Source organism: Macadamia integrifolia, chromosome 1, assembly GCF_013358625.1.
Source record: "Macadamia integrifolia cultivar HAES 741 chromosome 1, SCU_Mint_v3, whole genome shotgun sequence".
NCBI lineage: Eukaryota > Viridiplantae > Streptophyta > Magnoliopsida > Proteales > Proteaceae > Macadamia > Macadamia integrifolia.
The window spans coordinates 28,018,034-28,030,839 of NC_056557.1; the positions used below are offsets into that span (position 1 = coordinate 28,018,034).

A 12,806-nucleotide genomic window follows, 5' to 3' on the forward strand; every position below is an offset into this window, starting at 1 on the left:
CCCCCCCCCCCCCAAAAAAAAAAAGTAAGGTTCAACCGAAAATTGATGGGATACCTAGTCAATTACCACTTGGCAATGAATTGAGGTGATAGTTTTCCAATTATATCCAACAGTTTTTATTTTCCGAGTATAGATATGTTACTTATGAAAAGACCATCTAAATATAGCATGCAGAGATTTGTCAAGGATTTTAGTGGTAGTGATCCCCATCCAAAGCTAAATTATAAGTTCAAGATTCTGAGATCCAAAACTCTTGAATGTTGTCATCCTTTAAAAAAATCATCTGGTAACTTCTTTATCGAAGTGTTTCCTTGGAGCAATAAAGTGTGCAGATTTGGCCATTTCCAATATGGTGCTGTTGGGAAGCCCCCAAAGTTCATTGTGCATTAGAGAAATTATGGAGTAATTTTCAAATGTTTCTTCTGCTGGCTACTCTTTCAATCCTATGCAGGTTTGACCAAAGATACATGTTGATTATCTCCAAACTTGGATGTAGTTGAAAGGGCCATATCGCGGACCCATCATGCATTGGTACCTACACTATGTGATTGCAGGTCTTTGAAATCTGGATGCAATTCCATCTAATATGCAAGGTAGAAGATTTTACCTTTTGGACCATGATATGTGCAACATCCTATGCTTCTTCCAACGAGTCAACTCCAGAAAACAGGCCCTGTCCCATTCGACTAACATTTCTGTATCAATGTCATGATCGGACACAAGCTACACAGAAAGAAGAACTGTTTGGTTTCTCTCATTGAGATGATCATAGCTCAATTGGAGGCACAAAAGTTCCTTCGATTCCATTCCGTCAACATTCCTAGGCTTAGAATCTGAAGTTTCTGAGCAGCCTTTTGAAATATTCTTAGGTCTTTGTTGTTTCTCAGTGCTCTTCCAACTATGACAGGGCAATAGGTAAACAGTCATTCTCTTGCAACCTCAGTTGCCACACCCTGGATTTCTGCAGTGTTGACCACCTCACCGGCATGGTTTCTGAACAGATCCCAAGCATCTTCTCTTGATAATACATCAAATGGATCTCAAAGTCACCCTCCATCTTGTGGTCAGTATGATCTCACATTCTGCATCGTCCCCGCAGATGGAATTTCAATTTCTATTTACTCAACCCTCTTCTCGATGCCATCGAAGATTATGATAATTTTCTTTTCTTTCTCTAGTCTTCCATTCGGTATCTGTCTGTCTGTCTCTATGTACTTTCTTTTTTGAAATGTAGACCTAACCTATCAGTAATTTCACCATGAATCTTCCTCGCATCTGGATTTTGGGACACTGCAGCCATCACAACTTGATAAAAAAGGCATTAAGTCAATCATATTGAGCCTGTAGTCAACTTCCAGTTATCATTGTTGTCTTGCGTTCCATTGCCATGTAACCAAATTATATTGATTTTTGCATTATATATTCCCTCCACTATCTTTCCCTTAGCTTAATTTGTTTGGTCATAAGCTATAAAATTTCTGGGTGGAACTGTTGATGGATGAGTTGGAGGACTTGACATTGGTAAAAATTACTTCTGTCATGATCCTATTGACCTTTGGCTCGCCCGTTCCAAGTTGAGTGTTGGATCATGTTGTCCAGGCGAAGGCCTGAACCACTCGTTGGGTCCTAAAGTGGAGGGCACCGCGCCAGGCTGGATTCACAGAGCAACGAAAACCTCCCGCACTCAACGGTTGAAGGATAACGAGCTGGTGTGTCTTGGGCCCACTGTGCCCCATGAGCTGTTCTTAAGCGGACCCGTACCTTTTTAACCTTTACGTTCGTGGGCTAAAGTGAACAGGGCCTACCTACTTGTGTTTGGGCTGGATGTATTTTTCCCAACTAGAGCCCCAAACCTATACCCCCCCCTCTGATTGGCACACCTTATGTTAGGTTCTGTGCCGGGTCAAACCAAAAAACCCGAAACTGGTTATCCTGGTTTGATCTTATTCAAGCCATAACTTTGTATATTAATATTGGAAGAGGGTTCTCTTAGAAAGTAGTGGATGAGAGATGTAATAAAATGGTATCATACATTGAAGGGGTAGTAAGGTCATTTTATAAGGAGAATCAATAAATGTGACAAATTGGGATCGTATATTGGAGGTTGCAATTTTTTTTGGGGGTGGAAAGAAAGATTATTTATTGAGGTGTGTCCAACATGTAGTATCCGATTGATATAACATCTGATAACTAAAGAGTGGAAAGTGGTCAAATTGTCTCATACACACAGAGAAAAGGCTTTTCTAGCCAAGGACTCATAAACACTATCAATCTCCTCGGAGATAGGAAAAGGAACAATTCAAAAAAAAAAAAGAAAAAACGGTAAGGATACTTAATAAGGTCGAGAGAGAGAGAGAGAGAGAGATACTGTATCCGGCCCTAACGGATTAAAGTACTTTTTCCTATTAATATTAGTGAAAAGTTTATCTCCACTGTGGACGTAGACAGAATCGCTACTTTATCACCCAAAATTTTGCCACCCGGAAGGTGATGTGGTAATTTTAACTATATTGACAAACAACTACATGATGGTGTAAATTGACCCTACACCAAGTTGTAGAATCAGATTTAATCATAGACCTCCCATTTGATGGCATACCCATCCATGTATGTTCACGCTCCATTTAAACTTTTTGGTACAAATGCACCCTCCCTACATTTAGAAAGTTTTGAATATTTGAATATTTTATTTTTCTACTTGACAAAATCCATTTATATTGAAAATCGAAATATGAAAAAGGGCCCTTTTGGTCTATCAATCCATAAAAGTGCCATATGACAGAAGTTGGGTGTTGGGTTGTTGAAACCATATACGCTACTGGCATAGAGAATCAAACCAAAAGGTTTGTGAAGATGTTTGTCACAGAAGTAAGCAAGCAAGCTTAATTTTAGAAATCACTCCAAAAAAGAGATATTTTTGTCACCGGTTTTGGCAACTATAAAAATAACTCCGTGGCCAAATGCAATATATGGCGAAGGAAAAAATTTACCCGTTGCCTAATAGTAGATATATGTTGGTGTATGATGTCTTGTATTAATGGTGCAGGTCCTCCTGACAGAACGACGGTCCCACCATATATGAGGGCAGTTTTGTACTTTTCGATATTAGGGCTTTTCGCTATATATTTTTAGTGAGTTTTATTTTCCCTGTAAGCAATTCTGAGAGGTGTGAGGACGAGTGCTCTAACCCTATTCTCCATTGATAGTAAAACATAATTTTATCTCACCGAGGACGTAGGCAATCTTGCTAGACCTCGTAAACTTGTATGTATTGTTTGTTCTTATTTTTCCATTATCTTTTGCATCGCTTTTAAGGTTGCGTTTTTACAGATATATTACCCTCGCCTAAATTTATTTTTGGCAATAGAACAAATAATTGCATCGCTGAATATGATATACAATGACCGTAGTTTGATTCTAATTTTGCACCAATATGATAAACAATATACCAAAAATTCTTGAGTTATTTTTCAGATATTGATTTTGGGCTTTAGATATTAAGGTTACTTTTAATTTTGTTGAGGAAAATAGGTTCCTTTTGACTCCTGCAATAGCTTTGGACCAATGGGAGTACACACAGAAACATCAATAGGAACAAGATTTTTGACTTTCAATCGGAGTGGTAATTTCGCCCTCTCCGGAGCCTTGGTGCAAACGCAACACTCCTAGACAGAATCTTTTTCCCATAAAATATTTCACAGTGACGATCATCTTAAAATAAATACAATGGAAACTACTCAGGGGGATGTCAATGAAATATTATTTGATGTTTAGATTACCATCATGTTCCAATTTAAGACATATTTCCAAGGATGGTTTCTTCTATCTGTTGTGGTAACCTCCTCAGTAGTATGTTCAAGGTTGAGATCAAACAGCAATAGCTTTTGGGAATTATCTTCTCTATCTCTGGGATCATCTTCAGCCGACCCTATTTAGTTAGGACAAGGCTAAGTTGTTGTCGTACCTTAGGAACCATCTTCAGAATTACTGGATTTTGGTTCATTCAAAGCTGTAGGAGAAAAAAATCATATGTGATGAAGCGAAGTCATTGACTTGTAAGCCCTCTCCCAACCTCAGTTTCTTAGGCGTTACAAAGAGTCTGTAAAGTAACAAGAAACATAATATTACTACAAGTTATAGTAACTAAACCAATGTCTTGGGTGGAGGGTGGAGGTGCTGGGGGTGTCGGTGCTGCGGGGATGGGGGTGCTGGAGAGGGGAGGGGGAGGAGGGTTGCGGGTTTATTTCTGTGGGAAAGAGAGGAAGGGTGCGGTTTTGGTCTTTTACCCTGGGCATGATTTCAGCCATGAGTACTTCTTTGTTGGTGAAGTTTTTTCCTCCATTTCTTGGTCGGATCCTACCAGTTGGAGAGAAAATTATCTTCAGGATTACTGCATTTTGGTTGATTTTTGTCATTGAAAGCTGTAGGAGAACAAATCATTATATGAGAATCAATGTGAGTGAAAATAGTTAGATATTTATAACTTAGTAACTTTTACTTATGTACCTTCATTAGCTTCCTTCTTTACTTCATTGGAACCATCATGCAGCAATAAGATCTGTTGCAGTAAAGTTGCATCAATGAACATTCATTAAACTCATGAAAAACATGCATTTCTCTTCTTTGTATCTTGGAATAACCAACAAAATGACAGATTATGAAGAATAGATATGCATTAGGCCATTTAGGATGACCATTTTTGGAATCATGTGATACTTTATATAACAAAGACTGAAACTCATATACCACACCTGGTAAATCATTGATCTGATTACATAGTTTTTTGTATTTTTATTCGGGCTTCTTAACCCTTTGAAAACACTAATCCTCCATCTTTTCGTAGTAATGCATTTGCCATGTTTTGGCGTAATCCTGCTCTTAAAAAGGAAAAATTCCTGAACAAAAAATAAATTGAATGAGATAAAAAAAACAATTCTTTTATCCAGGTACTAGGAAAAATGAAAAAGACCATCCTAAGCTAATTGTACTTTAGACAAAGATGATAGCTAAATCCTACAAATTAGATGAATAACAAAAAATAGTCCATTTCATTTCAATAACACATTTTTACATCATGAGGTTCATGGGAAAGCACAAGCCCATCTTAGACCTGTTATGTCCTTATATGGCCAATATAGAACTGAACCCCCAAAAAAACCTGAGGGCTAGGATGGGCTATGGTGGCTAGTGTCATGCCTATCGTTTAATACCACATTTTACCTACTAAAGTGAGGCCTAGTTCTTGTGTACGTAACCTTGTGACTTCGATCATGTAAGGCATCTCTGAAAAAATTACTCGATTTAAAAACTTGTTATGTTTTAAGAATATGGTAAAATCTCATTTTACACATAAATAGCTCTAGCTAGTGAGTAGTAATTGTCTAAAGTGTTACTAGATATTTCAATCATTTAGAATATAATTATTACAATAAAAATATTGAAGGAAAAACAAAAGAAGATCCGCGGGACAAAAATGTAAATCAATCTCATAAACATTGGGAAAAGAATTGTCCTTGAGAATCTAAGAAAAGAGCGTTACTCCTCTTATTGGTAGGTTGAAAAAGACTTTAAGTCTTGAAAATTCCACAATTGTCTAGTGCAAAATGAAATATATGTCTACCTTATTTCCTATTATGGTTTTAACCATGTGAAAAGGAACTCTTCCTGTCCACACACCTACACACAGATACAACTGGGCGTGAAAATACCTAACACGTGCAGCCTTAGTTGGTTCTTTTCACACCCAACTCTGTTTGAGGTAGAGAACGCCAGGCAAGCATGGTTCTTTCTCCCTTATCTTATTTATGTATTCTCTTTGCATCACTTAAGAGATAGATAACTTAATAGGAAATTCTAAAGGGACAAAGAAGAGGATAATGCCAAAATTCACCTCACCAGTTGGTGACAAATTTGCAATCAATTGCTAAGAGTTGATTGGAATGAATAAAGCCTTTTATAACGGTTATCCTTTTTTTTTTTTTGAATAAGACTTAATATTTCCTTGAAAAATCTTAAAGTTAGAGATAATCGTTCTTCGTTCTTTGGGGACAGCAGAAATGCATCTTCCTTTTAAACTAATTTTATAAATACTCTAAATTTTACAAGGATTCATATGCGTTGGATTGTGAAATATAGTGACAATATTTTCATGTAGAAATGTTATTGGATTCCTTCTTCTGAGTTTTAAGTAAACCTAAATTTGATATGTAGTACTTTCAGCCCCAAAGTTAGAGATCTACTTGATAAATATTAGGAGGAGAGATGAAAGTGTTATAAGATAATTTTTCATTATGAAGAGAATGTCACTGATATCTTTCCGAAATTTTTAAAAGGAAGGGTAAACACAAACATAGTTTGATTTAGCCTTTACTTAAGATTGTTGTTATTAGGATACATTACAAGAAATAAGAGCTTTAGAGGTGGCAGAACACCATTGCTAAAGCTAAAATTATCGCCACAAAATGAAAATTCCACCTGTAACCAATTGAACACATATGATGCTCATATCATATAATAGAAGAAAATTAAACTCATAATGCTACTGATATCAATACTAGAGGGGATCGAGGGGGGAAAGGGACATGAATAGTTACCCAAAGGATCTTAATGGCTGTACTTCTTCTTGAAATCCAAGTCGCTTATGGATGGTGAATGGAGAAGGAAGTCTTTATATAGAGAACTCAATTAACGTGTCTGGTAAAATATTATTAGTAGAGAGATATATATATATATGGGATGTCTTTCCTTTCTATAATTGACAAAAAAAAAAAAAAAAAAGAAAAAAAAAGAAAAAGATACATCACCCCAAATATAATGATTTTTTGTATGCTATTACAACAAATAAATAAATAAAAAGAGAGGAAAAAATGATTCATTTTATGTTTTTAAAAGTAATATAATTAAATTTTTAATGGAATGAATCTCAGTATTAGGAAATATTATACTGGATCTTATCCATCTAATTTTTTTTTGGGGAAAACATCTTCCTTATAAGTGTAATGGTCCTTGAAAAGAAAGAATTATGGAAATCTTTCTCCTAATGGCATCCTTGGAAGTTTAGGGATGTAATTGGGAGAATAAGTTTAAAATAGAAAAATACATATAAAAAGGAAACAAGTACTAGAGTGGGGAGGGGCAGCTGGCTTCACTTTCCATTATAGTATAAATGATAGATTTCACTTAAATCATAATTCTTAAAATGACTGTAAGATAATTTTGAGAGAGAGAGAGAGAGAGAGAGAGAGAGAGAGAGAGAGAGAGAGAGAGAGAGAGAGGCAGAGAACATAGTCACATGTTATATATAGTGCATTTGTTGGCAATCAAATCTTATAGACATTTCCACATCATCATCTATCAATTTGGAAAGTTTCAGTCCTATCTCATTCTCTTACATAGATATCTGAATATTGAAAATTTATTAACAATTCAACTTTGGGAGTTTTGAGGTAAACATATTTTGATTACTGAAAATACAAACATAAAAGTCTCAATTCCTTGGGCCACATGATAGGGATGTGACCATGATCTTGACATGCGATTAACAATGGTGTATCTTCCCAACCATGTCCAATTTTAGAATTCAAACCTCCACATAGCTCAAAATGGCTGAAGCCACATGATATGGATCTCTTATCTGTGGAAATGGATGATGGCTACTCGGATTGGCTGGTTTTTGGTCTATCTTTTCCTTTTTTAAATTCAATCCATCTTGATCAGTCTCCGTTCCCGGATAAAGGACCTATTCCATAGACATAGGCCATTGAATTTCCAATTGTCGTTGATTCAGTTGACCAAGTAGAAGCGGAAGAATATGAAGTTCGAAAGCAAGATTGCACCTTGTAGTGATGAGCCAAACCAAAGGTGTGGTGGGCCGAGCTTTAGTTACCAATTAAGAATTTATTATCTTTTGGAATGATAGCTAAGATTCTTGGTTTATAGTTAACCTTAGGCCTCACTTAATCGATCTGCTCAATTATGTTAGTTTTTAATACCAATTACAACTATATCTTATGGAAGGATAACTAACAGACATAGTATTTGTATTGATCAGATTTGTGTAATATGATAGAAATAGGAGTTGTCATAATCATGGTTAGCAAAATGGGAACGAGAAAAAAAAAAGAAGAAGAAAGAAACAGACGGTACAAGTTTTAAATAGTAAAAAAATTCAAACAAATAAATGGTAAAAAAAAAAAAAAAAAAACTATAGAATGGTAAAAAATGGAAAACAGCCGGTATAAGTTTTAACCATGTAGATTTCAAACAAACAGGACTAGAAAAGGTGGTATACTCATATAAATTAAGGAATTATTACATGAATACTTGCATCTAATGTTTAAAATAACTACAATATCCAACATTAATGCATATATCATCCCATGTCTCATTATAAGCTCTAAGACATATAATTGAATATCATCCAACACCAATTTTAAATTCATACACCACACATGTTCAAAATCTTATTGAGCAATGTGGCTTGGCTATGATATTGTCCATTGTTTTCAGCATAGTCAACACATTTTTGGAGTAATGTATGTTCAGTTTGAGTTAGGAGTCATCACTTTTGGAATACTTTTCAGCAAATGCATCAGTTTGTAGCTCAATTTCAATGTCCATGCATTGATATTGAGTTGAAGGTGATATCATGAGAAATATAGGCCATTAAGTTAGTTTCAAATTGGAGAAAGAATCAGGTCGATTAGAGTTTGGGAGAGAGAGATATGATCAATTTAATAGACTTTATGTTTAATAAGTTAAGTCTTAAAAAAGCCAAAAAACGGGAACGTGTTTAAACACGATTTAAATGTGTTTAGAACGGGAATGCTCGTCATTTGCAGTTTTTTTCCTTATCTTTAGGAAGTATACGAAAAATGTATTTTAAATAGTAAAAAATAGAAAAGCATTTAAAATGGAGATTTTTAAACTCATTTTTGCTAACAATGGTTATATTGCAATCTTTTTCTTTATTATTTATTTTTTTAAATTTGAAAATATACTAGAGACTCAATTATATTAGGTAAAAGATATTGTGTATATAACTGTGAACAGTAATTTTTTAATCCTTGCCCGTGAGGGCTAACACCATTCTTTTATCCTAGGTTTGGGGGCGGTTCCAAAAATGAGATTAAAAGTACTGTATGGGAGCTTGACCCAGATAGTTATCCAAGCCCCGATGGCTTCCCAGGTGTGTTTTTTAGGAAATGCTGGGATATTGTGGGTGAGGATTTCTGTAGGGAAGTAAGATCCTTCTTTCTCTTTGGGAAATGGCTAAAAGGGGTCAACAATAGTTCCTTAATCTAAACCCCAAGGTCGAAGGCGCTGAGTCCCTTCAGCCTTATTTGCATAATTTGCATAATACTTTTTTCTTTTATAAGACTATCTAAAGCAATGGCCTCTTGTTTAGATGAACATGGATATTTACAAAAGGGATAAATTATTTATGCTAAAATTGGATTGGCCTCAGAATTGGCAAATCTTGTTATACCTGTACCCTATTCCGGTCAAATTTAACTCTTTACAATAAGTAATGCACTAGGGAATTTCAAATCTACTACATACTAACTTATAGCAATCTATTGCATGGAGGGGAGGAATGACCCTACATATTATTGCAGATGTTGCTAGTTAAACTGGAAGGGATTCAAACCTCCCAAGATTTAGTGGCAAGTGACTGAACACTTCCTCATTTGTCCCCCTTGTATGGTGGGAACATCACTAAAAGGCCATGCACAAGTCCCTAGGGAACCCCCTAGGTATTGGCAAAAAGGGGTTGAAAACCATCTAAGTACAACAACTATACAATCTATTGGTGGCTATCAACCGGTGGGTCCTACTGTGTTGAAATGCTTTTGTTGTCTTTGGGACCTACTATATACATAGTGGCCCACTCTACTCTTATCCCCACACTACATGGGACCTACCTACTCCACTTATACCACTTATGAGCCCAAGGTGGTTGGTTTTCGTGGCCTGACCTCAAAGCTGAGTTGGTTTGGCCAAGGCCCAGTGCACAAGCAAACAGACCTAAAAAGGTCTTGACTAAATAAAAAAACAATGAGTCCTAAGGCTCATTTCACCTGAGAAAAAGGTGGGGGAGGGAGAGAAAGAAGGAGAAGAAGAAGGAAGGGAAGAAGAGAGAAGGAGAGCTTCCCCAACCACTCCCCTTTGTTGCCGAAGCTTCTAAAGGTAAGGGAAAAACCCCTTCCCCAACTTCTTTAATCTCCATTTTAGGTTTTGGGTAGGAATATAATCAGAGTTTTTCCGGATCAAGGGGTACACCTTGACCTTGATGACCTAGGTTGGCGTAGATAATATGCATTTCACTTCCCCGTGCATTTCCCAAGCTCAAAGTGAGCTACCTGAGCTTCGGAAGCATTTTTGCTCAAATAAGGGTTTAGGGTTTAGTCGAATGATCGACTTATCTCCCAATTGGCTCGGTGGAGACACGATCAACTTAAATAAAAGCTGGGAAGATCCTCTATAAACCCCACAGAATGAATCTTAGCTGTTGAACCCAAGGTGATGAAACCTTGAGAAGTTCAGGAACTTCTAGGTATTCCATCGGTAAGACCATTGCCCACCAATGACACCTATCGGTGAAACCGCTATTCAGATGAGATACTGCCCATGTCACCGGTTGGAGCTTTTGGAGGAATAGACACCTATCAGTGATGGTGTTTGAGACCTGTATAGCCTTTGTCCACCCCACAGACATCTATCTGTGGATACCTACCAGTGAGTCTTACTGTACTATTGTTTTGGCAGATTTTGGGGATTTTGAGGGACCTTATAGGGACTCTGTTAAACACCTTTAAAGAGAGAGAGAGAGGGGAAGTAATTGTGGAGAGAATATAGAAAGATAAACTTTCTATATATGGGGTCGTGAGAAGGTGGCTGATAAGATCTCAGGAAGATAAATGCAAGAATACTGAGTCCAGCACCGAATAGAACATCAGTAACATACACAACAATTCTAACTTGAGAACTCACTTTGTCATGAGTATTCCACAGGAAGACCAGGAGAATGGGAGCCAAAAACACACTAGATACATATTGGGTAATTGTATTACAATTTCTTACAAAAATAAAACAAATTGCAATACAAAGCTTTTGCAGTAGAAACTACTATGATGTTGTAGTATTGATCCTTGACTGAAATGAGATGAGGAAAAACTTGAAATAGATGTTGAATCACCGCCACAACAACTGAAGAATCTTAAAACAAAATTGAGGTTGAGTCACATTTGTAGTGCTGCCTTTAAGGTAATTAATGCCCTCTACTGTCAAGAGTTGTTCTGCATCTCTACCTCTAAGATAAAATAACCTTCCACTAGAAGATGAGACAGTTCTTCTAATCCCTTCTAGGAGCAAAAAGCTACAGCACAACAGCCTCTTCTAACCTTACACAAGACTTAGAAAAAATAGAAGAAAGAGGAAAAACTTGTATGGTTACAAAGAGTAGAAATAGATGGAGTATCAATGTGTGAATATGTATGTCTCTACAAGGTATTTGGTTAGATTTATATAGACCAAAAACCAATCCTTGCACCCTCTTAGATTCCCCAAGAGGAACGTCCAACTAATGGCAAGTTAATTGGAGAATAATGTCATATGGACATGAATTGAAAATTAATTCAATAAATTGAATTAATCCCAATCAATTCCTTAGCCCACCTCCCCACTCATGGTAGTGACTATGAATGGATTTTAGGGTTCCCACATAATGACATTGACCATTTACCTCCATTTGGCAATAACCTATAGCATGAATTAAGAATTAATTTCATAAATAAAATTAATCCCAATCAATTTTCTTTGCCCACCTCTCCACTCATGGTAATGGCCATGAATGGAATTTAGGGCTCCCATAGGGTGTTATTGACCATTTTCCACTACCTTGATCCTAAGGGTCCCACACCATTACAAGTCATAAAACATATAAAAGAAAAACCTCATTTTGAAACTTAATTATAATAAAATAAATATAAATTCAAACAATCCCCCACAAGTTTCAAATGACACGAAGCACACATATGCTATGACTGTATTAAACACTATAGGACACATCGTTGTAGGTGTCCTTCGAACTTGAACCTACACTAGGTTTAATGAGTCGGGCTACAGAGTACGTGTAGAGTCATACTCCTTGAACCTTTCCTCATTGGTATAGCTAACCGATCCATCAATCACATCCCATAAGTCGACTTTTGAGCTACCCATCATATAATCATTTTGGACTTTTGAACCGGCCATGTCCCTTATCTTGGACTCATGAATGTTTAGAGAACTTGCCTACAAGTTCTCATCGACGGTGGCCACACCCCCTACATCCACTTAGGTTAGTCCCCGATGTGCACCACAATTAACATACCCCCACATTTCTTGGGATTGGATTAATTAAGAGCTTTACCACTCAACCTTTATCCTTATGGTGGTACTACTATCACCATCTACATCTTGGAATGAATACTTGAACAAACAGTAATACTGAGCTGGTCACCCATGACTTCGTTTGTACCTCTTGAACCTAATTCAGGTATTAAGTCTCTTCACATAGGTAGGGTGTCTATCACATGACCTAAGGATTAGGCATCAAACTCCATTCCTGTAGATGCACTACACAAGTTCTTGGCAAACATAGGCTTTGTGAACATGTCAGCTTGGTTACTTTCTGACTTCACATAATTGATAGCTATCATTACTTCATCTATGTACTGTCTCACAAGATTATGTCTTAGACGTATATACCTCATTTTACCATTATATATCCGATTCTTGGCTAGATGTATAGCTGCTTGATTATC

The 12,806-nt window shown here is 36.6% G+C and overlaps 1 long non-coding RNA gene across 1 annotated transcript; it reads right to left on the reverse strand.

The window, feature by feature from the left end:
- Nucleotides 1–3,666: 3,666 nt before the first annotated feature.
- On the reverse strand, nucleotides 3,667–4,403 carry LOC122077150. The gene is made up of 2 exons (XR_006139697.1): nucleotides 4,287–4,403; nucleotides 3,667–4,099 (listed from the first exon to the last, which is right to left on the reverse strand). It is a non-coding gene; the product is annotated as an uncharacterized LOC122077150 (long non-coding RNA).
- Nucleotides 4,404–12,806: the final 8,403 nt, after the last annotated feature.